The 26,793-nt window shown below is 43.7% G+C and overlaps 1 pseudogene; it reads right to left on the bottom strand.

The window, feature by feature from the left end:
* Positions 1-24,217: 24,217 nt before the first annotated feature.
* Positions 24,218-24,338, bottom strand: LOC149456883 (U2 spliceosomal RNA; annotated as a pseudogene).
* Positions 24,339-26,793: the final 2,455 nt, after the last annotated feature.

Raw genomic sequence — 26,793 nt, 5'->3', positions numbered from 1 at the left:
GCATTCTGGTCTCCCACAGTACACAGAACTTGGAAGTACAATTTTTTTAATAAATATAAACTGCTAAATACTTTTTCTCATAAGCAGTTAGAGCAGCCTTGTAACGTCTATCAGTGTCCAGCTGAGCACTGGTTAAAGCTTGTTGGAGGAGTTTTCATTTTGCTCTAGGAGGATGCAGGACCCCTGACCTCTGCCTGGACAGTGCTGATTGGCCTTGTGCTGATCACATGCACTCTTGCAAGACGACGTGTCTTATTAAGAGATAAGAGGGGGACACTGGAAGAAGGGGAGGATCAGATAAGTCAGGATCAAACAGCATTTTTACACAATGCAGAGGTTTAACCCTTTATGTTCCATAGTGAGTATAACAAGTATGCTTTACTGCAGTGTTTGTCAACCTTTTTCCAGTTGGGGCGCCCTTGAAAAGTATTTTCAGTCATGAGGCACCCCTGTCCAAGGCTTGGTTCATGTTACTGTGTGTCATGGAACGCACGCAAAATCACGCTCATTCCTGACACGCAGACAGATGCTACCCTCATACATTGGCACACCCGGGGTGTTTTTGGTGTAGTGCAATTTTAAAACTAAGGTCAGGGATTACTTTCCCTGCATTTCTGCGGGAAAGGCAGCCCATTGCAATGAATGGGCTTCCCTACACACAGCCACACAGATGTGAACCAAGGGCCTATTCACCTGCGAGGTTGGAGGGAGGTAAAAACATGCAATTGAGCTGCTTTTACAACCCCCAATTGCTCCCCCTTTAGCTGCAGAAACAGTAGCTGGGGGTATACATATGCTGTTGCCGCAGCTGGAAGTATACTTCCAGGTGAATGGAGTTGAACTATAACCACCACACAACTGTATGCGCATTGCACTGATTGGTGTGGTGATTGATGCTGGGGTTAAACCAGGTGGTGAGAAGGCAACATATTGCCCTTCTACCACCTGTCAAATGCCTCTGAAAAGCAATCTGAGCATTGATTGCTTTTCAGAGGAGCAGCAGTCCTTGCTGCTATTAAGAACAAGTCCTAAAAAAGCAGTTCTGATAGGACAGGAATAGGTGGTCGAGATTCAAAATAAAATACATATACACACATATAAAAACAAACACACACATACAAACACATGTACACACACAGACACACACATACATATGTATACACACACTTACGTACACACACACATGTACACATCAGGGAGCCCAACCACGATCCCACCACCCACCGGAAACCCTAACCACCAGGGACCCCTAACCACTATCCCTCCAGGGATCGCTACTAACCCACCAGGGATAGCACGGCCACCATCCCACCAGGGATCCCCTGCCCTCCACCCCACCTGGGACTACCAGCCACCTCCCACTGCGTTTCGGACACTGCTTCGCCATCCCTGACCAGCACCCCCTCACCCACCCTGACCCTTCCTGCACCCCGCTCACCCCAACATGCCGCCCGCGCTCCTCCTCCTTGTCCTCCTCTCCTCCATCCCTAAAACCGCCTTCCTCTACCCACCCACCCCCGCTAAGCAGCTCTATATCGCCCCCTCACTTCTCCCCTCTCCCCACTACGGCACCCACCACCTCCTCCTGCTACTCCACTTCCCCGCTGACCCACTTGCCACCACTTTCAGACCCAAGCGCTCCTACACCTCCCGTTCCCACGCCACCTTCCTCACCCTCCTCCTTCTCATATCAGCTGGGGACATCTCCCCAAACCCTGGCCCCTCACCACCTCACACCCCCCCTAGAGCCCCCCCTGCTCACGCCAGCCGACGAGACCCCCTCAACCTCATACATGTACCCCTCCTCCCCATATCTATCCCCCCTCTCTCGGTTGCACTCCTGAATGCTCGTTCGGTTTGCAATAAGCTTACCGCCATCCATGACCTCTTCATCTCTCGCTCCCTCAACCTCCTAGCCATCACCGAAACCTGGGTACAGGCCACCGACTCCACCTCCCCTGCGGCACTCACTCATGGAGGTCTCATCTGGACCCATTCACCAAGACTGAGCGATCGCAGAGGTGGTGGTGTCGGCTTGCTCCTGTCACCGCTTAGCACCTTCCAGGTCCTCCCTAACCCACCCTCTCTTTCCTTCCCCTCCTTTGAGGCGCACTGCATCCGACTCTTCTCACCCACCCCCCTAAGGATCGCAGTGATCTACAGGCCTCCCGGACCCATAGCCCGCTTCCTGGATGACTTCGCCGCCTGGCTTCCCTTCTTCCTCTCCTCTGAGCTCCCCACCATCATCCTCGGGGACTTCAACATCCCCATCAACGACAACACCCCGGCTACTTCCCAATTCCTCCACCTAACCTCCTCTTTCGCGCTCACACAGCACACTCAATCCTCCACCCACCTCGGAGGGAACACCCTGGACCTCGTCTTTTCCCACCTCTGTACCCTCAACCAGTTCGCGAACACCCCCTTCCCTCTCTCCGACCACCATCTCATCACCTTCTCCATCTCCCCTTCCCCCAACTCCCCCCCTCAAAAACGCCAAACCATCACCAGCCGCAACCTCCGCAACCTGAACCCGGCCCCCCTCCACTCTGCCGCCGACTGCCTACACGACAGCATCCTCTCACTGTCATGTCCTGACATAGCCACCACCTTGTACAATGACTCACTATCAGCTACCCTAGACTCTCTGGCACCCCTAACCACACGCTACATCAAACCCAGACCGCTTCAACCCTGGCAGACCGACAGCACTAAACGCCTCAAACGTCGCAGTCGCGCACTGGAGAGACTGTGGCGCAAAACCAGGTCCCCTCATACTTTCTCCCTCTACAAATCTGCATTTCTTATCTACACCTCCTCCCTCCACGCCGCCAAGCAGGCCTACTTTGTTAACCTAATAAACACCCTCTCCTCCTGCCCCCGCCGACTCTTCTCCACCTTCAACTCCCTGCTCTCCCCCCCCCCTCCTCCACTCAGTTCCTCTCTCACCGCCCATGAAATTGCCACCCATTTCCACAACAAGATTGACGCTATCCGTAAGGACATCGTCAACTTGCAATCTACCTCCCCACCTAGCCTCCTCGCCCCCGTCACCCCTTCATCTCCCCCCTCCTCTGCCCTCACAACCGCACTGCCCCCCTCCTCTCCCAATGCCCCGCCCACCATAACCCCCCCCGCACTGCACTCCCTCAGCCCTGTCACTACTGAGGAAGTCGCCAAAGTCCTCTCAAAAGCCCGCCTCACTACCTGCCCCCTGGACCCTATCCCCTCTCAACTCCTCCGGTCACCCCCCTCTTCCCTCATCCGCTCCCTCACCCACATCTTCAATCTCTCCCTCTCTACTGGCGTATTCCCCTCCCCCCTAAAGCACGCGCATATCACCCCCATCCTCAAAAAGCCCTCCCTGGATCCCGCGGACCCCAACAACCTCAGACCCATCTCTCTGCTGCCACTCACCTCCAAGCTCCTTGAACGCTTAGTCTACGATCGCCTAAGCTCCCACCTTACTGACAATAACCTCCTTGACCCTCTACAGTCCGGCTTCCGTCCCCTACACTCCACTGAAACCGCCCTCCTCAAAATCACTAACGACCTACTCAACGCCAAAGCCAAGGGCGACTACTCTGTCCTCCTTCTCCTGGACCTCTCTGCGGCCTTCGACACAGTTGACCACCCCCTCCTTCTTAATAAACTACTCTCCCTTGGCATCGGAGATACTGCTCTCTCCTGGTTCTCATCCTACCTATCCCGACGCTCCTTCAGTGTCACCTACAATGGTGCCACCTCCCCCTCCCTCCCCCTCCCTGTTGGGGTCCCCCAAGGCTCTGTCCTTGGACCCCTTCTCTTCTCCATCTACACCTCCTCCCTGGGCAAACTCATACAATCTCACGGCTTCAACTATCACCTCTATGCTGACGACACCCAAATCTACCTCTCCACCCCTCACCTCACCCCCACTATCTCCGCCCGCATCACTCACCTCCTAAATGACATCTCAGACTGGATGTCGCTACATTTCCTCAAGATTAACCTCTCCAAAACCGAGCTTCTCGTCTTTCCCCCTGCCCACACCCCCCCCCCATCCTATCCATCATCACCAACAACTCCACTATCACTTCCGCCCCGCAAGCCAAAGTCCTTGGCGTCATTCTTGACGCGAACCTCTCCCTCCAACCGCATGTCAAATCACTCACAAACACATGCAGGCTCCATCTTCGCAACATTGCCAAGATACGCTCCTTCCTCACCCCAGACACCACCAAACTTCTAGTACACTCCCTCATCATCTCACGCCTTGACTACTGCAACTCCCTCCTCACTGGCCTACCCAAGTGCAGGCTCTCCCCGCTCCAGACCATCCTGAACTCAGCTGCCAGACTCATCCACCTTACCACCCGCTCCACCTCTGCCACCCCCCTCTGCCTCTCCCTCCACTGGCTCCCGATTGCCCAACGCATCAAATTTAAACTCCTTACCCTGACCTACAAAGCCGTTCACAACACTGCCCCTGACTACCTCACCAATCTGATCACCAGGTACCACCCTACCCGTACCCTTCGCTCCTCACAGGACCTCCTTCTATCCTGCTCCCTGGTCTCCTCCTCCCATGCACGACTGCAGGACTTCTCCAGGTCCTCCCCCATCCTCTGGAACTCACTGCCCCAATCCATCAGACTGTCGCCTTCTCTATTCACATTCAGGCGCTCCCTCAAAACCCATCTCTTCAGGGAAGCCTACCCCACCCTCACCTAACGGCCATCCTCCCTCATTCCTCCTACCACTTCATCCCCCCCAGCCACTTCCTACTGTACCTTTACCCCCTCCCTCCTAGATTGTAAGCTCGTAAGAGTAGGGCCCTCTTACCCCTCGTACGCTGTCTGTCTTTGTTGTACTGTGCCACGTATTGTCCCCCCCTATTGTACAGCGCTGAGCAAACCCTTTGGCGCTATATAAACTCGTAGTAATAATAATAATAATAATACACATATACACACACACACACGTACACACACACACGTACACACATACATGTACACATATACACACACACACACACATACGCACACATGTACACACATACATGTACACATACACACATGTACACACATACATGTACACATACACACATGTACACACATACATGTACACACATACATGCACACATATACACACATACGCACACACACATGTACACACATACACACACACACACACACACACACACACACACACGTACACACATACATGTACACATACACACACACATATACACACATACATGTACACATACACACACACACACACACATACATGTACACATACACACACATGTACACACATACACACACACACACACATGTACACATACACACATACATACACACATACACGCACACACACACACATACATGTACACATACACACACACACATATGCACATACACACACATGTACACATATACACACACATGTACACACATACATGTACACATACACATGTACACATATACACACACACACATGTACACACATACATGTACACATATACACGTACATACACACATACATGTACACACACACATGTACACATATACACACACACACGTACACACATACATGTACACATGTACACATACACACATACGCACACACACACATACTCGTACACACACAGGCACATGTATACAGCATTATGAAAAGTTACAGTACCTTAGCTTCCATCCCACAGCCAGGTACTGCACTCTAGGGGGAGGCAGAGAACACAGAAGACACTCCCCTTCCCTTTGCTTTCACTTTGCTCAGCGGTCTGACGGCTCCCAGTGCCGGCGTACAGTGCGGCTGGGGATCGGGAGCTCAGACACAAGTGACAGTACACACATACATGTACACATACACACATGTACACACATACATGTACACATACACACATGTACACACATACATGTACACACATACATGCACACATATACACACATACGCACACACACATGTACACACATACACACACACACACACGTACACACATACATGTACACATACACACACACATATACACACATACATGTACACATACACACACACACACACATACATGTACACATACACACACATGTACACACATACACACACACACACACACATGTACACATACACACATACATACACACATACACGCACACACACACACATACATGTACACATACACACACACACACATATGCACATACACACACATGTACACATATACACACACATGTACACACATACATGTACACATACACATGTACACATATACACACACACACATGTACACACATACATGTACACATATACACGTACATACACACATACATGTACACACACACATGTACACATATACACACACACACGTACACACATACATGTACACATGTACACATACACACATACGCACACACACACATACTCGTACACACACAGGCACATGTATACAGCATTATGAAAAGTTACAGTACCTTAGCTTCCATCCCACAGCCAGGTACTGCACTCTAGGGGGAGGCAGAGAACACAGAAGACACTCCCCTTCCCTTTGCTTTCACTTTGCTCAGCGGTCTGACGGCTCCCAGTGCCGGCGTACAGTGCGGCTGGGGATCGGGAGCTCAGACACAAGTGACAGCCATTCTCCCCACGGCACCCCTGAAGACCTTTGGTGGCACCCCGGGGTGCTGTGGGACCCCAGTTGAGAAAGGCTGCTTTACTGCACATTTTACTGTTTTGAGTTTATTAACACTTTAATTCCAAAAACAAAAATGTAATATATTGCAGTTTACTAATCCTTTAATGTGGTGGCTACATTCATTTTCTTTTTTAGGATTTTCTCACCTTTGCTTTCACTTGGTGATCTGGCCATTAACATACTTCCTGTCATGGTGTGTCAAAACGGCAGATGGAAGAGCAACAGAAACACAGCAGCATTAGGCCTCATGTACACATGAGCTTTCCTTAGATGTTTAGCTCTCCTGGCAGCAGAAAAACACAAAGCACAGCACAGTATTTCCAACTGACATGAATAAACGCCCAAGCGCTAAACCCATCTAGCGTTTAGACGTGCTTTTGCAGCGTTTAGCGTTTTTTTGCCAAAACGTTCCTCTCATGAACGTATAAGAATCACGTTCAGGAGAGGAACATTTAACTGTCCCAAAAACTCTGGTAAAAGCCTATGTGTACTTGGACAGAACAAAGGCTTTTATTGAGTTGAGTTCAGGGGCTTTGGCAAAAAACACCAAAATCTCCTAAACTCAAGTTTTGATAACTCGCAGAGCTCTCGTGGTGAAAGACAGAATAATTATGCAATGACGTACACAGCCAGCAGTCAATATGTCTGATTCAAATGTTTAATAGATCGATAAAACCAAAATCACCATATTCCAAAAAATCCATGTGGTAGTATGACACAAAAGGATTGGCACAAGTCACATGCTAAAAGGAATGATGGAAGCGACTTACCTGAATGTAGACTAGATGCTAAACTCCACAGATGGAAAGGTTGTAAAAGGGCAGCAATTGGTGGGGAATGTGTCCACAAACCAATGGTCTAGTGAGATGTCACTTGGGAGATCAGAAGGCCTCCTTCGTGTCACTGAGGATCGCGCACTGGAAGTGACGTCATGGCGCACCAGAAGTGACGGCACGGCGCACCGGAAGTGACCTCAATGGAGCGTAGGAAAGCTAATGGCAACCATCATGATTCCTCAGCAGGAAGGAGACTGGCCAAAACATATCCCGGTTACCATGACAACGCTTTTAGCACAAATCAGTGCTTTGTCGCAGTCCTAAACTTTAAACTCAAGTTTTAGGAACAGCAGTGTACAAGAGTTCTTAGATGTCCTAGTCACAAACAGCGAACATGCAATGTCTCTTCTGCAGTAAGATGTACCTATCTGCCTGCTTGCGTTCTTCTCTGACATGACACTGAGCTGTGCATGTGCATCTCAGCTTACACCATTGGCCTGGTCCATTAAAGCCAATCTTCAGTTGATACTTATGAAGCACTTACAGCACATTTTTTCCCTATTGGGATAAATATTTTACATAAATGAGTAAGAGCTGATCATTGTAAGCACCCATCAGTGTTAAATAGTCTATCTTAACCGTCTAACTGCCATGTTTCCTAAACAGCCTAGTCTGTTAAAGGAAAATTAATAATACCAGACTTAGGCCGGCCATACATGGGTTGATTTCCGAATGATTTTTAGTTCGAAAATCGGACCTAAGAACAATCGGCCAATTTTCGCTCTGTTAGTTGGGCAATTGCACCGGATGATTTTTGTGGTTCCTCCCCATTTCGTTTATCGGGCATGCTGGAAAATTTGTGAAAATTTACCAATTTTTTAAATCATTGGTGGCACCATCGGATTACAGAATGAAGGATGTTTACAATTTTCAATCGAAAAATCGTTTGGAATTCGACCCATGTATGGCCTGCTTCACTAGCCAGATTACCAGGTGAAAATAAAAGGAAAAAAGCTCTAAAGAAGAAAACCACCGCATCTGAGAATGATTGGACTTGAATAGAATATACATTCTATTTGATTTGGGGGATTAATACAGTTTTAGTTGTCTGGCATGTAATTCTAAGCCACGAAAAGGTTTTCTACTTTATCAATAAAATGAAAAACACAAACTTTCTCAAGCTCTAATGAGTCATATGTATGCCAGTCACCAAGCATTTCTAAACTAAGAGGAATGCAAAAGAGCACAAAAGAGACTGAATTAACAAAGGATGCAAATGAAAACCTGATTTCAAATGCCAAATACCCAGACCTGGAAAAAATTCTCAAATATGTAAATTGTAAGAAGATGAAGGAGAGGTTTGGGTCTTTGAAAGCTAAGATGACTCAGATCATTATCTTACCCAGCTCACCTTTCAAGGGCTCAAGACGGGGATAAAGAGAATGCAGAAGTATTACATTATTATATTCACTATAAGGAGGAACCAGATGGCATACACCCGAGAGTACTGTACTTAGGCAACTTAGTTCAGTGACAGGCAGAAGACTATTTTTATTTCTAATCTTCAGGAACTCAACTTATTCTGTTGCAGTGCCATAGGATTAACAGAAAACAGATGTAGTGGCGGTATTTAAAAGGGAAATGAGATTTCAGCTGAAGAATGGCATACCTGTGAGCATGACAATGATAGCCAGATTGGAGAAAATGAGGGCTGCCTGTAGTAAAGGATTTTTATTTTCAAAAGTAGTAGTTTAAAGAGACCCTGTCATCAAAAAAAGAAAAAAATATCTGCTGTAGGTAAAAAAAAATATAGGCAGTGATTAATGCTTGAGCATACCTACAATAGCCTCTAATACCATGTTATACTTCATGCAGTTCTCACAGTCGAAGCAATAACACCTCCAGGTAATGTCAAAGGCTGCATGTACCTCCCACCCAGGGGCGGACTGACAACTCATGGGGCCCCCGGGCAATAGGGGATTATGGGGCCCCTGTGTCCTTGCCCAAACTCAAAAAAAGCCTATGAAAAAGGTACCAGGGGCATCTCATGGGGCCCCCTACTGACCCTGGGCCCTCGGCCAGTGCCCGAGTTTCCAAATGGTCAGTCCGCCCCTGCTCCCACCCCACACATTTTTTATGGAGTATCACCATGATGAGCTACTTCATTAGCCAATAGAAATGTGCAGGAGAATGATGGGAAGAGAAGCTATGGCACTTACCTTGCAGAACGGCTTGGCGCTCAACCATAAAATCTTATTTAGGGATGATTTGTGTAATGCACAGACCGGATTGGTCCAGGGATTTGATCCCTTAAGTGTGCAAGCAGCCAGGCACAAAGTATTTTGTCTAGGGGTATCAAATTTCATTCAATCCTCAGACAGTGTCTAGTAGGGGCTGTTCAATTTTTGTTGTTTTATTTATTTCGTAGAACTTGGGTGGGGATTGGAAAGAGCTTTGGGATGTCTGGAATTAGAGAACTTGCTGAGGACACTATCTTGAAACAAAGGAACAACACATGGCAGAGTTTTCTTCCACAAAAGATTAGCAACAGCTTCGAACACAGTGGGGCTTCCTCTAAGGCGCAGCCCTGGTAGCTAGGTCAGGAACAGTCCCTCTATCCAGAAGGGGTGTACAAGCAACAGTCACTCTCTAAGGATTCTCTGTGGCCTGCTTGTGATCCGTGTCACAAAGTATCCCACTCTGGATGTTGCCTTGATGTTCCTGCAACTTTAAAGGATGACTCTTCTGTGACGAACGCGGCGTCAGACCCCTGACCTTCTCACCAAACTTGTGACCGAAGGACCAGCCAATCTAAAGCTGCGTAATAATGCCACTCCCCGCTGCACCCTGCACAACGATTTTCCAGCTAATTGGACCACAATATATGTACCGGCAGCCTGGGAACGATTGTTACTGGGTCAGGTTAATTACACAATTAACCCTTCACACTGCCACCACCTCCTTTTTGTACAGAGAAAGAGGAAACTCGGCGATATCAGCTATAACACTATAATGGTTGAGATAATCGTCTGTATAACACTGCCACCGCAGACCGGTTATACAGAGGGTTAAACAAACACAGTAGCGCTCTTTATAGAGGCAGGAATTCGTAAATTGCAATAAAAAGCTATAGAAACAGTTCAACACTTTCAGAAAAAAAGATTTATTACTAAAAGGTCAAAAGGGTGCAATAAAAATATTTACAGAAAAAAGATGTAACCAATATATATATAAATATACAGAGAACAACAGCACAGCAAAGAGATAACAGAGAGAAGTTAGAGGGTTAAAGTACTTGCCAGAATCCTGGGTTAGCAGATCAAGTTTCAGAGCGAAAGGGCACGGGTCTTCCCAGGTGGTTCTGATGTTAAAAGGGAGAATTCTTCAACTTAACTATCTTAGGCCTGACAACCCATTTTGTAGTTCCCCAGCAGGGGGTGTCTCTGAAGTCAAGGACCAATACCCCATTTAGGGAGGGATCGTCTGGGCGTAGGCCTAAACTAGAGCCAAAATCTCTTCTAGTTCATATTTTGGCTCATAACTTTCCTTATGCACAAGTGACATTCCACCCGCGGGTAGATTATTATGCAGACACATCTGAGGAATGATTAGATATGAAATATGAAATTATACACTGAATGATTCAAGAGATCTACTTTCCTGCTTTCCTATGTATTCCAGCCAAAGAGAGTGACCTATCAAACTGTTTGTCTCCTCGTGGCCAATCTGAAGATATGCCTGTTTTTTTATGTAAGTCTCTGATATTCCAAGATATGAGACATAGGGGAAAAATGGATTTTAAAAGTGTTATCTGGTTCGTGCTTCTCCAGAATGTCTTTGAACTCCTGGGAAGGCTTGCGTTATCTTTTACGAGGTGCTATATTGCACAGCTCTCTTAGACAACCAGGCACTTCGGGGCTCCCTGCTGGGCTCTGGCCTGTGACACTTTTTAACACACAGGCCATATGTCAATGTGTATGAACAGAGAGGAAGGGGGGAGAATGACGAGGAAATATGGAGAATTCTTAACAAAATGGAGGGCCGTGTCTGCCTCTGGTGTGCACTATTGCGACATCTTCTACTCCTTTGTGAGCTAGAGACATCCTAGGATTCCTTTGTTCCTTTTCTAAACCTAGGAAGGTTTGTCAGCACTTCCAGGCTGGGTCAATCTCCTGCTGGTGAAAGACCCTGCTACTCTCTGCTTTCATCCTTATATACCACTCTCAGCCCTCTAGTGACCACTTTTCTTGACCAGGGAATGGCTGAGTCTGTATACAGGGCCAGCTCAGACTCTGCCCTCTCCTACTCACTATGTTTCCAGAAGATTCTGGAGAGACAGAGAGAGACAGGCCAACCTGTAGCTTTAGAACTCAGAGTAGGCAAAACACAATTATGTCTCCATTTCTAACAGCAGAGACAAAAAATTAATTTGACTCTCTTTTAGCAGCTAAACTAGGAGGTTGATACCCCCTACACACATACACCCACACCCACACACACACCAAAATAGGCCCTGTCCTCAGGGGACACCTAAATAAAAACATTGCTCTTGAGCCCAGGAGCTTGGCATCCCAAAACTAAAAATGAGGGGTTAGCGAAATGAACTATGTACACAACAGTATAAAAATAGAAATGTACAATAAATAAATACATCTTTGCATATGTACATATTTCCAAAAATGGAGCCTCACACCTGGCCTGTGTAAAGGGGACCCCTTAGCAGAAGGACTCCCGAAAACAGGTATTTATATTGTTTAATACATTAACATTCCCACCAGCTAACTAGAATTCTATACTATCTAGTAATATAAATTTTAAGGCAAAATTCAGCAACATGACAATGTGATACCTTAGCCGAGGTACAGTATGGTGCTTTTTTGCAATAATGCAGGAAAAGAAGTAATCCATATAACAAAATAGTAAACATACTATCTAAATGTCCTAGGGTGCATTCTCTCCAAAGAGGCGACCCACCCACAAGAAAAATAGCCTGGCATAGTAGCAGCAATATTCACATCCAATCAGTAGCATGACAACTGCCCCCTACGGGTGAAACTCCTGACTCGAGGTTATTCAGAGCTCTGAAAGAGAGCACAAATCAACATTCTAGCTATCTACATACCTGTCTACACTATACATTCTTCCTTGCCAACAGTTGACTGTCCTTATCAGGGGGTTATAAAGTCAACAGTCTCTGCAACAAAATTTTCTGAGCCAGGCTCTGTAGCCCATACTCCATGTAGCCCAGCAAGCGTATAAGAGCACATTAACTCCTGTCAGCGCTCTGGGGATTGGATGGAGGTTTTCCACCTGTAGACACTTTTTAATCAGGCCAAGGTAAGAAGGGACCTTGAGCAGTTCAGGATAATGACTGCCGAAAATGAACAACTTTCTTTCTCTTTTGATCTCACCCATAGGATCCTAGAGGATGAGAGTGTGTACAGCACTGGTAAGAAATGTAGGGTGGATAGAGCCTGCAAAGCTGAAGACCATACAGAATAATCTAGTGCTGACGGTGAGGGCCACTGCAAACTTTGTTCTGGCTTCTTCTGGCCTCTGTCAGCATTCTGGAATAAACGTGGGTGGTCTCTGCCCAAACTCAGCAACAGTTCTGTTGAAGCAGCAACTGAAAAAATTAAGCTTATGGTGCAAATGGCCAGGCTTCTTCTGGCCTACAAGTAGAATTCATGGTGGGGGACCTGGACCATCCAGTTGATTGGACCCCAGATATTCACAGATCTTACATGGACAGGTCTGTCCTGTTTCTTAATTAGCACTCTGTGCTTAAAGATAAACCTGCCCCAGCTCCAACTGCGGTTGATGCTGCAGAACTCCTCCCAGTACTACATGGAATCTGGGAGGCGATGGGGCTTGGGCACATGAATGAACTCCCAAACTTCAGCTACACACCATTTTTCTCTAAGAGTCTCCACCTCATCCATAACTTTTGGAGGCACATGTGGGTATTTGAATCCATAGTCCAATGCCCCTGTTTCCTGAACAATACATTGTTTTTGGGAAAAACATGAAAACTTGTCTTTCACTCTTCTGCCTGGCAGAATGAAAGGGTTAGTGGCCCTCTTGATCAGCTGGTGGTGGGCCTTGCTTTGGGCTAGAGCCCTAAATGATTCTTATATCCAGAAATGAAGAATCTAGCATCAACAAATATCATTCATTTAATAATTTATTTTATTGTTTAAAAGCCAAGATTAAAAACATATCAAAATGCATGTCTAAATACCAATCGGATACCTTCAGACCTAATGTCATACGTATAATTATCATATCTTTGTATAAGACCAGTTTGGATTCTCAATCAAAGCTGGGAGCTCTCAGAGCTTTAACACTAATCCTACCTATAACCCTAACACTATCACACTAATCCTCCCTGTTGCCCCTTTACTAATCCTCACACTACAGACCATGTCAGATGGGTGATTCATTTACAGTGATCAAAGTTATTTTCTTGTGGAACCACCAACTCAATAATATTATAGTGATTTGCATCTGAGTCACTCAGTTATTGAATATGAGCAGCTTTTCAGATCAGCAACCAGCTCAATAGCAACAATTGCTCTGCATTCACCTCTATGGCTTAGGTAGAAATAGCTGAAAGAGAGCAATTTGTAGCAGAGCACACTAACCCAATGTGGTAGTACTAATTTAACTTTTAGCAGTGAAAAATGCTTCTTAGCAACCAGGGGCGGACTGACAACTCATGGGGCCCCCGGGCAATAGGGGATCATGGGGCCCCTGTGTCCTTGCCCAAACTCAAAAAATCCTATGAAAAAGGTACCAGGGGCATCTCATGGGGCCCCCTACTGACCCCAGGCCCTCTGGCAGTGCCCGAGTTTCCAAATTGTCAGTCTTCCCCTGTTAGCGACAAACTGATAGCAACTCACTACATATTGCCGTTAATTGCTCACAATAGCAATTTGTAGCAGTGATAAATCTCTGTACCAAATTGCACATATGACCTGGATCTTACCATCCCTGTAACTTTAACATTTATCCTAACTAAGGATGAGCTCTAGTTTGTTCAGGATTTTGTCTGGATGCTGGTTTTTGAGCCTGTTTGGCAGGAGCCAAACTTCATATATGGTGGAGTGTTAGCTACTATATGACAGGTTTCTTCTTCCAGTGTCAATGGATGGTATTTGGCCCCATTCACTTGCTGGCCGGGAATCCCTGACCATGGGGACAATTACAGCCAGTTGCATGTGTATAGTCTGTGAGTTCAGTGTTTGTGAATTGTTTCTAGTGCAGATCATCCATGCTATGTGAAGGGTCCGAAGTCAGTGGGTAAATGCATGCAGAGACTGTGTTGCTATAGGATATTGTTGCTTACTGTCCAAAGTGCCACGGACATGCAAATGGAAGAATTAAAGGTGAAAAACTTCTTGAATGTCAGCATTGGCTGTTGCTATGTTGTGAAACTGTACTGTCCAGCCAGCAGAGAGTTTCCCTGCAGGGCGGGAAAAGTGCGGCAGTCGGTGAACAGATGCTGTGTACAGTTATGGACCGATTGCAGGTAGGCAATCGGAATATTGATGATGCTTGGTGCCACAGTGGAGGATGCCCACACAACAGCCAGCAAGGAAAAACTCCATTGTGGGCATGCAAGGGTTAAGATGCGGCACAGGAAGGAAGACGCCAGAGGAAGCTGCTCAGAGAGGGGTGAAAATCCCACCCGAGCACCATCCAGTGAGGAAGAAAGGTGGAGCTGCCACCAGTCTTGCACAGTCAGAAAAAGAGGGTGGAGCAGCCATGTCATTTCCAGAGGCAGAGGAGAGAGACTCACGTGGTGGGTGCAGCAAGATGGCAGGGTATATGCCGTTCTACCAGCCAGGCTGCAAGCCACGTAGAGTTCATGGAGCTGCCACAGGAAAGTGCTTGACTGACACTGGTGTGAGGTTGGTGCTGAGCAGCAAACTAGCTCTTGGTACTATCTGAGAGGCCGGACACTCATGTACAAGGGGCTGATGGCAGGAATCCGATTCTGGAGCCGGTGTGGACACTGTGGAGAACAACTGTTTCATCTCATACAGGAGAATCCGCCACCTGCCACATACACAGTGAACTGGCTTCTGCGCGGAAGATTAGTGTTAACGCTAGTAGAGATAGGTTAAAGGTTAGCTTAAGAATGTTAAACTGGCTATAGATCGATCTTTTTATCAGCCATCCAGCTGTTAAAAAAAAAAAAGAACAGATTCCCCCTCCACTTATTCAAGGCAAATGAAGGAATCCTTCCCGCTGTGCTACTGCACTCTGACAGCGGGACTCGTCCACTGTCAGGATATCAGAATATATTGTTCAGTGCTGCAGCCAATTGGCTGCATGGGCTGAATGAATGAACATTTTTCAACATTCTTGTTTGTTGTAGCAGGAACAGCCATAGGTGCATTGCCATTAGGCAAATTAATTAATAAAACCCAGCACTATAATTAAATAATATTGTACTAGGTTACCCTAGGTTCACATCTAAGCGTTTTCTGCAGCGTTTTGCATTTTGCGTTTTTGCAGAAAAGCAGTACAGTCCAGTTAATATGATTTCCTATGGGACATGTTCACATCTGAGCTTTTTCACCCGGTGCATTTTTTGGAAAGGGTCAGGGACTTTTTTGAACGCAAAAAGTTTCATTTTTGGTTCTATAGACTTGTTGCAGAAAAGCATGTATTGCGTTTTTGCTGCATTTTTACAGCAAGGCAACGTTTCGGAGTCTCGCAGGACCCCTTCATCAGGCATGTGACACATGCCTGATGAAGGGGTCCTGCGAGACTCCGAAACGTTGCCTTGCTGTAACTATGTGATGGTTTATTAAAACCTTTGGACCCATATTGGTGATCCTCGGTTTGCTGGTGACATTTTTTTCTTGCTGATTTTGTTCGGTTCCAGCCGACGGTCACTGCAGCACCCACTTATACACACAGCCATTTTTTAACGCAGGAACGTGTGCGTTTGGATCATACACTTGTTTTCTGCATTTTTGCCACATTATTGATGTGTTTTGTGGTTTAAATCTGCAACAAGAACATTTTAAAAAATGAAAAAAAAAAACTAATGCAAAACGTGTAAAAAACACAACTGCAAAAATGCAAAACGAAACGCAATGCAGAAATGGCTCAAACGCAACCTGCATAGTTGTGAACCTAGCTTTATTTAGTGAACTATCTACAGCCTAATCTGCAGTAACTGTGTACGTTCCTATGACTTATAAGCAATACTAAAGCTGTCTAAGTCATTTTTACCATTTAGTTTCATATCATCTAGACATAATCAATGTCTATAAACTCTTTATTTCTATTTGTATGTTATGGAGGAGAAAGTTCCCAGAACCAATACCACCCATGGATTAATTAAAACAAATTGCTTTAAAGGCGAATGTAGAAACGAGAGAAATACATTCTGTCTGCGAATAAAAAGTTTCTTCTTTTCATTTATTAAATTCAGAAAAGTTTTCTCTGCTTTCCAAGTGTCACACTGAAATTTTGGCAGTGCTAGTGGGCTGGGAAGAAATGCATGACTCATGTTTTATATAACTACGTACTAAATAATGTATCACATTGTCATAATTATTTTGTAGCTTCTTAACTCAGCTAAAAAGCAAACTTGTTCTTCTAGTGTTCCTAGAACATTCCTGACTAAAGTACAGTTCCTAAAGTTAAACAAAGCCTGTTATGAGAATAACATGGAGGCTGCCACTGACAACCTCTTTCTGCAAAAATGATACTTTGTGGTTGGAATACTGACCCTTTTGTTTCAGTACAAGAATCTACGCATATAAAGATGGATTATTGCTGATGTTTGTGATGTACTTCCTGATTCCATATCAATGATGTAAAAAATAGGGAAGGCAGAAGCTCATTTTCAGAACGAGGCAGCAATTGCTATTTCCCTAATTCTCTTGGGTTAATTTTAGGTCAAACAACAGCAAAACAATTTTTAGCTTTTGAATGTGTGAAAGAATTAAATCCTATGTCAGATTTTTGTTACTGTTTGTCTTGCCACCAGAGAGTTTTTTCATCACTTCTTGTCATTGGGATACCAACATCAAAAATGAAGGAAACAGATGCCAGTGGAATAAGAAGATAGATGTAGCAATAAAAACCTGATAGAGGTTCTAACACTTACAACTACTTATCAACAAGGGATATGTTGAGGTCTTTGTGCCCATTGGAGAGAGTTCCTATGACTTTCCCTCTCTAGGACATATTGTCACCAGAACAGGAGGCATTGGTAAATATCTCTTTCACTTAATTTTGAATGAAAAAGATAGGCAAAGTAAACATACAACCAGTACACTTTGGGTTGTGGTGTAAGATACAGTCAATGGAAATTAACATTATGGCAATGGTATATATTCAACAACAAACCTGGTCCAACCTTTCTCTGCTCAATGGAAAAAAAAGTTTTGGCGGGATTTGGCCTTTAATTGTTCATTGTTCTTAAGTGTAAACTTAAACCTTTAGGCTCTACTCTAGCTTTGTGCATTAATGAACAGTGGCTAAATGGTTAGTACTTCCATCTGGAAGCATTAGGGGCATTGGTTTGAAGCCCAGCCCGGTACAACCTGCCTGAGGTTTGCATGTTTTCCCTGTGCCTGTGTGGGTTCCCTCCCACACTCCAAAGACATGTTGGTAAGGTAAATAACCCTAGTATATGTGAATGTGAGTTAAGCCAAGCACACCTTATGAGAAATTCTGATGACCGATCGGAATGTCGGAATGGGACAAAGGCAAACATAGCTATGTACTAGCATAGTAGAAACGGAAGTGTAGTGTTGTCCTATGCTTCTGATCATGTACAATTTTTTTTCTATTCAGTTATCTCCCTACAATTACTGTACACATGAAACAAAAATCGAAAATTGTGTTCATATACAATAAAAAATTTTTAGCTTGCACCCTTGGTTTTTGTCATCTGAAAAGTCAGAATCAGCTGTCGAAACTATTACTAACGATCAGATAATCGGCTGATCATTTCTCGTACGGGAAGTTTTGTACAATTTTCTTACTATGTGTATGGGCTATTAGGGACCTTAGACTGTACGCTCCTTGAGAGCAGGGAGTGATGTAAATACAGAATATAAAGAGCTGTATAAATTGTCAGCGCTGTATAAATACCTGTAATAAATAATTATTGCTTGCTTTTTTTGTATCTTGACATTAAGACCGTTTTTTCTCCAGCAGTCCAGAAGAGATAATTTGGGCAGGCCTGACAACATTGATTAGGATTTTAGTACAGCAAAGATAGTGTAGTCAGCTCAAACAGGAAGTTAGGAGCTCCTTGGATTTCTGGCATCATCAACTAGTACTTTTCTGTACTTGCAGCATTATAGAGAGACAGAACATGAGCAAATGTGCATGTATTTATAAGATATGCTGAATAATTTATTTATTTTGCCTACACATACACTATAATGCACAACAAATCCCTGTTGCTAATCATTTATTAAAAATGATACGTAACAAGACACAGCAGTGTATCCAAAAAAGGGGTATGGCAATACAGTGTTTTTAGTGAAGGAGATAACTCTGGCCACAATTCTCAGTCCATGAGAACAATACAGTTTGGCTGTGATTATTCTCTCTTGGCACCTATTGAGCACTTACACTGGACTAAACAGGGTGGCTGAAAGTGTGCCAGCATTCCATCCTTTGCTGATCTGCGATAGGTCACCCAATTTCTCCTGGGCTTTCTATTATGACACTGAGCTACCAGAAAGCTACAGTCATTCTCAGGAATAGACCACACTTTTTTCACCACAGTGCACTACCTCTTGCCAGTCACCAACACTAATACAATATCTTTAATGGCTGGGAAATCAGCACTGGTTGTCATGTTTCACATGACTGTCATATTGACTGTCATATGCCTTTAAATGTTTTCAGTGTTTTGTCTCTGCTCCTCCCTTTCCTTTAGTTTAGCTAATGTTGCATAGATAGCCCTCCCCCTTTCCCAGAGATGCATTGCAGTAAGCCTCATGGCATGGAGCAGGAAACAGCATGTTCTTTTGACCTATGGAATTTCATTGTTGTAAGATTCTCTCAGTTTATGGAATAAACTTCACAAGATCTACAAGATGTCATTCTCATTGAGTCGCTGACTGTGGTATCCATCAGAGGTTGAAGTTATCGCTATCTCATCACAACTGTAAGTTACAGAGATCACACTATTAATGCTTCGATTGGAGCCAACAGAACACTGGTCATTTTTAGTATGGAGATCTCAGCACAAAGAAATTCCTTACTCTAATGCCCCCACTTACTAAGCCCTTCCATAATGCAAGCCCTTATTGTAACCCAAACCGTAACTTTCCCTGTAACCCTAACACTAATTCTCCCTGTAACACTAACCCTAAGACTAGGAAAAATATTCCTGCCCTTTACGTTTCTGAAATGGCCTGGAGTAAATGGGTGCTGCAGTGAGTATCAACTGTATATCAATGTCAGCATAAATACAAACATTTATTGCCAGCACACCATGGATCTTCAAAATATGTATTAAAGCAATTACATCACAGTGGTGAAAGTGCAACATTTTGGATTCTCACAAGACCTCTTCACCCCCTGATGAAGAGGTCCAGCAAGTCTGCAAAACTTTGCACTTTCACCACTGTGATGTGATCGCTTTAATAAATATTTGAACTTTATTTTGAAGATCTATGATGTGCTGAAGATATTTCTTTGCATTTGTACTAACCCTAAGATTAACCCTCACACTAACCTTCACATTAATCCTCCTTGTGATCCCCGGCCTAACCTTCCTTGCAACCTCAACTATCACATTTCCCCTCCATGTAACTCTAGTGCAAACCCCTCGAAGGAGCAGCTGGTAAAGATGGGTCCTCCTTTTTCTGCCTCAGCCTTCTCAAAGACCTCAGCCCCTCCTACACATCAGGCTGAGTACACAGATACACAATTTCACAGGGAAATCACTGACATTAGTACCCACTTATAATTCTATTTGGAAGAATGCAAGCACCAGACCAATTTATAAAACAAACTTAATATACACTCACCAGCCATTGTATTAGGTACACCTTGCTGGTGCCAAGAAAATATCCCCCACACCATTACACCACCACCAGCCTGAACTGTTGATACAAGGCAGGATGGATTCATGCTTTCATGTTGTTTACAACAAATTATGACCCTACCAACAGACCAGGACACATTTTTCCAATCTTTTATTGTCCAATGTTTGTGAGCCTGTGTGAGTTGGAGCCTCTGTTTCCTGTTCTTAGCTGACAGGAGTGGCATCCGATGTGGTATTCTGCTGCTGTAGCCCATCTGCTTCAAGGTTTGACGTGTTGTGCATTCAGAGATAGTATTCTGCATACCTTGGTTGTAACGAGTGGTTATTTGAGTTACTGTTGCCTTTCTATCCTCTCAAACCAGTCTGCCCATTCTCCTCTGACCTCTGACATCAACAAGGTATTTTCTTCCACACAACTGATGCTCACTGGATATTTTCTCTTTTTCAGACCATTCTCTGTAAACCCTAGAGATGGTTGTGCGTGAAAATCCAAGTAGATCAGCAGTTTTTGAAATACTCAGATCAGCCCATCTGGCACCAACAACCATGTCACATGAAAAGTCATATAAAATCCCCTTTCTACTCCATTCTGATTCTTGGTTTGAACTCCAGCAAGTCATCTTCACTACATCTAGATGCTTAAATGTATTGAGTTGCTGCCATGTGATTAGCTGATTAGCAATTTCTGTTACCAAGCAATTGAACAGGTATACCTAATAAAGTGGCTAGTGAGTATACTGTATATCATAATATATCAACAATATAACAATTGCGGTAATACATTTAAGAAGGTATGAACTTGAAGAACTCCGTCTGGAATAACTTGAACAAAGTTTAATAATAATGAAAAGGGCAAGCAACAAGTGTGGCCAATGATGCTGCTGCTCCGTCCACACTGGAAAGAGAGTGCCTGTGGTCTCAACACTCTAGCCTGGACATCCGCTTCCTTCCCTGGTCTAGTCCCAAGTTCCCCTCTCTAACTGACTTAGGTGAGAAAATTGGATTGGCAGAGGTCCTTACTCCTCAGGATCCTAGGCGCAAAAGCCACACATGTTTCCGTACAGTACAGTAAAAAGATCCACTCTCCTCCTCCTGGTGTCTCTCAGTCTATTGGAATCTGTAGTTCTGCAGATATCCTTCTGAGTGCAGCAGCCTCTCCAAGGGACTATGTGTCTCAGTGTGCATTGCAGCAGCCCAATGTTCTTCTACTTCTGCACCTCAGAGTCTATCTAGATTTGTAGCTCAGAAAGTCAATTCCTGCATAATAGAGATGCAGTTTTTTGGACTACATCTCCCATGATCCCATTGCAGTCTATGAGAGTGCTTGGCTAGCTCTCCTGCTCCCTGATTGGCCCTCCCCACATCTTAGAAAAATATATTTTAAATATATTTGAAAAATATTCTTCCCAAATATATTGAAATATATTTGAAATATTACAATTTTGGCCGTATTCAATATATTTCAATAAAAATAAATAAATATATATATATATATATATATATATATACACACATACTGTATGTTGAAATGCATTTTTATTACAAAATATATGAAAAATATTTTTAAAGATACAATTTCAAATATGCTGTATGTCTTTAAAAATACAGTCAATCTACATTTTTGGAATGTATTTACAAATATACTGTATGTAAAAATAAAAAATACATGTTAAAATAGACATTTTTCAATAAAATCTGAAGAATAGATTAAAAAAATATATTTAAAAAAAATATTTTTCATATATTTTGTAATATATAAAAAATGCATTTCAACATGCAGTATATATATATATATATATATATATATATATATATATATATATATATATATATATTGAATATGGCCAAATTTGTAGTATTTCAAATATATATATGTCAATATATTTGGGAAGAACATTTTAAAAATATATTTAATATATATTTTATTCCATGTAGGTAAGCAGTGCCCTGAAAAAATATACACATTGCCTTGAATACCTGAAAATAGCAGTGCACTTCCAAATATCTGACTGTGCCTAGGTGCCAGTCTCACTCCTTGTCATGTACCTTGTTTGGTGTCCAAAGTGAGAAGAGGGCTCTCCTTGTGGCTCTTGACCAAGCACCCCTGACTGCAGAGACAGAGAAGCAAGGCAGAAAGTAGCAGGGGTGCTAGACCAGTAGACAGGTATAAGGTAGAAGCATTATCTGGGCTGTAGCCAGCAGTGATGGAGACACACCAGGACAAATTGTGGTTAGGCTGAAGTGGCACAGTGTAGCATCCAGGGAATGGACCTCGGATGCACAGCATGGATACTGTGAAGAAGTCCTGTCAGAGGCAAGTGCAGGTACCCTTTAGAATCAGAGAGGTGTTCAGAAAGCGAGGCAGGGTCAGCACAGGTGGAAAGCAGGAACAAGGACAGTAGCTAGGCCAAGGTCATACACAGAGGAGCGAGAGGAAGCATGGTCAAGCAATAGACAGAAGTCAGGATCAGAAATGTGACAGAACATGGCCAGAGACAAGCCAAGGTTGGAATAAAAAAATCAGAGAGTGTGGTCTAGAGCTGGCCGCATCATCAATAGAGGGTCAGATCACAGGAACAGGAAAGCAGGAACACAGGTCACGAGGAGCTGAAGATCTTCCAGTGATTACCAGGCATTAGTCTTTCCTTTAGGAGCATGATGCCATTCCTGGGATTGGGCATGGGCAGCTGTGCGCCAGTGCATGCAAATGTGCCGACCTGTGGGTACATGCCGGTTCCTCATCTGCATGCTGGTGCATTTGCACAACTGATAGTTTCCTGACACTCCTATCCTGTATATCTGCGGTGCAAATCTAAGGCACTGCTGCCTGTGACTGCTACTCTCAAGTGATTTGGAGTAATCTTTGAAAAGGCCACTACCATTTCCTCTTCTAAATACCAGATCACCAGTATGTTTTGAAGCTGTCACTACTGTTTTTTATTCTCTAAGCCCGCGGAGGTGCAAAAAACAAAAACCATTAAGTGAACAAAAAATGTGCAAGTGCAAAATACAAACACAAAAAGTGCACTTAGAGGTGTGCTTTAGTCCACCCCCTGAAGGGGTAGGACCTCTACCCTGATCCCCTGGGGCACAAGGCTCCTGACAGGGACAAAGGTTTTCACATGGTCCACCTAGACAGAAGGCCTGGCGGACCCCTTTCCTTGTGGCTAGCCGAAGCCGACCACCAAGTACTAGGTCAGGGAGCTCTCCCAAAGAAAGACACCCCCAGGAACAGGGTAGGAAGGAACCTAATGGCCACGCATCTTTCCCTAGACTTCAGGGCAGGGCCCACACTCCTAGTGAGAAAAAAACACACACATAAGTGAAAAGTGACAAAACAGTTGGAGAAAAAATAAATAAATAAGTGGCTGTGCAATTGTGCACTGGCTAGGTCCTGAGGCCTGTAGCAAAAAAATGACCTGGACTTAGCCAAAAGACCTAGCCCTAAAAGGCGCAGTGCAGAAAAAGTGCTTGGAACAGTGACCATGTGCACTTTTCATACTTGGGTTTCCACCCCCATGTGTTACTAAGAGCACCCCTGAGGTGACCACTCTCGGGGGGCACTGCTCCGCGGACTCTCTGCCTCCCTGGCCAGACAAGGTAGACTCATTCAAATCAGGAGGAACTGAGCCCCTCTGGTTTTCCCGGGGGAATTACTCTGAATTACAGCCTGTAGGAGCCTCGGTTTCTCTTCGGTACTAACCTTCAGAGCCCCCATCATACCAGCAGGGGTACTATACAGCAAGCCATCCTCACCTAAAAGCAAGAATGACAGCGGAGCACCCCTACTGGACACTGATAAGAACAGATACTACACTTGATCTTAGCCAAAAGGCCGAGAAGCTACTGTTCCTTCTCCCAAACACCAGATCACCAGTCTTCAGGGGACCAATTCTGGTATGAGAAAGAAGCCCTGCTTCTACCAAGATGGAAGAGACATAGTGTTGAACAATGCATGGTCAGTAGGTAATGAAGAAAATATTAATTGCTGGAAGACTACAAGCAATGTTGATGAATAGTCTGTTGCTCTTTGCTTGCCTTTCTTGTGACTTTCTTCCACAGTACAGGTCCTCTTTAAAGTAAAATCTATTGTTTTGCTCTACATTAGCAAAGCACGGTTCACTTTAAGTGGAACTCTGAGTTATAATTTGAGCATTGCTTAGTCAGGAAACATAAAAATCGTACATGGCTAAGTTAAAATAGCTTAGCAGAATATCACTTAATTAAAATTTAGTTTTCCTACTCTAAGGTTTACAGAGCTGGAGAATACTTCTGCTAAGCTCATTTGTCGCTTGCATGACTGTTAGCTTCATCTTATTTAACTGTGAGGAATTGCAGGAGGTTTACCAAGTGGGTATAATAGACCCATAAAGCCACAAAACTGTTTTACAAAGACAATTAGCCCTATTTAATTTCATAACCACTTTCCAGACCTCCATTCCAATGGTTTTGTAGAGCATTTGACTGCCTTTCTTGCCTCCCTAGATTCAATTAGAATTCCTATTGTTTACATGAGGAGAACAAATGCAGTACATACAGAGGGATTACAAAGCAATACATTAAATAATATGCAAATACGTCAGTTTACGGATAAATCGGACTCTATTCATCTCGATTTTCCCAGGAGGCCACATTCTCAGTCCATTACTGATTGAAAAGACTTGACAAATTAGGTGTCTTGATTAACATCTTGATGTCTCTCTCCTCTAATCTCTTTGCTATGCAGCCTAATTTCTTAAATCAGTTTCTGGGTGGTAACAGTGGCATGGAAAATGCATTTTAAGCAAACAATATGCAATGCAAATGAGTCACACATCATTTTACAACAGGTCTATGGGCAATAGAGATTAATAAGCAGTGGTGTGAACACAGAAATGCGAGGATAAGTCTATGGAATGTAAGGCCCACCAACATCTCCAGTTACAGAGACCTATACTATAAATTAAATAATTCTGCTGCAATAGCAAACTGGTTAAGAGGCAATACCAGCCAAGAGATAAGAAAGTATTATTTCATGTTGTATGTATTATCCTTTAAAGTGTATGTGCAGTTATGTTTTTCTTTTTGAATAGGGAATAGTTAAGGCCCCTGTCAGTTTATTTTCCTTTTTTGCTGACTATCTTGTTGGGGCAGATTTTTTTTCACTTCCCTTCCAAGAGACACAATAGGAATTAAGCAGGGATTTCTCCAAAGCAAGGATATAGTTCCTCTTAGGGACTAGAGTAGGTTCCCCAATGGAAAATGTACCTTCTATTTCTCTCCCTGTGACAACTCAAAAATTCACTTTCTGTACTAGAGTCAATTTCCCCAGGACCAAATGTGAATCAGGGACACAGACAGCAATAACACTTGATATGGATAAAACCTTCCACATTCTATGCAAAACTTAAAAAAGACAGGTTTTGGCCCTAAATATACTTCATAGTTAGTATTTTAACTAATGAATGTTTGTTGAAAGAGCAGAAGCTTAATATTAGTATAAATAAATAATTATGTCCATTGCAGGATAATTAGCTGGAAAACTAATATGAATGCCTGTAACTGAGCACTGTTTTTGTTCTTTGGTTTTTATTCCTTATGTTTACTTCTAGATAATGTACTTGCTCCCATTTGATATATCCACCAGTTCCAAATATTTTCAACAACAGTAAAATTTTTGGATAGTTAGCTTTCAAAGTACAATGTTGTAGCTAAAATTCAGTTGTTTTAAGGTACAGAAATGCAGGAAAAGGGAGGAGGGGATATAAAGAAAGATAAAGAGGGGGAGAATAAACTCCTCACTAATGAAAATAAAATAGGAAGGACTTCAAGGGTGCCATCAATAATGAGAAAGTTGTAACTAAAAATACAACATTTATTTCAATCTCATAAAAGTCACAATATAAAAATATACATTTGAGTATCCAAAACTTGGTGATGATACTTATTCATGCTGGATACATATCCAGTGCATTATTTCTCAACATTTTTTGCCTATTTTAAGGCTTCTTTGGGAGATATTAGATATAGCACCAGCAATAGCATCACTGGCTCAATTATACACATTATATGCAAGCCAATTAGTAGGTAGTTTAAAGGAACAGGGAGTCCTTAAAACAGCCTGGACATAAAGACAGCTCAAATGGTTATTGAAGGAGCCCATAGGCTAACTTTTAAAGGTGGAGATGTATCAAAAAATAACTGCTTGATGAACGCTAATTATCACCGCCATACTAATAGCAGTATATAAGGGAAAAGAAAGAGTCAGAAAAAACTGGTCCAAGTAGAACACTCAATCATGTAATTGGAAATACCCAAAGGGG

The sequence above is a fragment of the Staurois parvus genome, unplaced genomic scaffold (genome assembly GCF_062004578.1).
Source record: "Staurois parvus isolate SC_StPar_1 unplaced genomic scaffold, SC_StPar_1.0 ptg000346l, whole genome shotgun sequence".
Classification (NCBI taxonomy): Eukaryota; Metazoa; Chordata; class Amphibia; order Anura; family Ranidae; genus Staurois; species Staurois parvus.
This window is presented reverse-complemented; position numbering and strand designations above follow the sequence as displayed.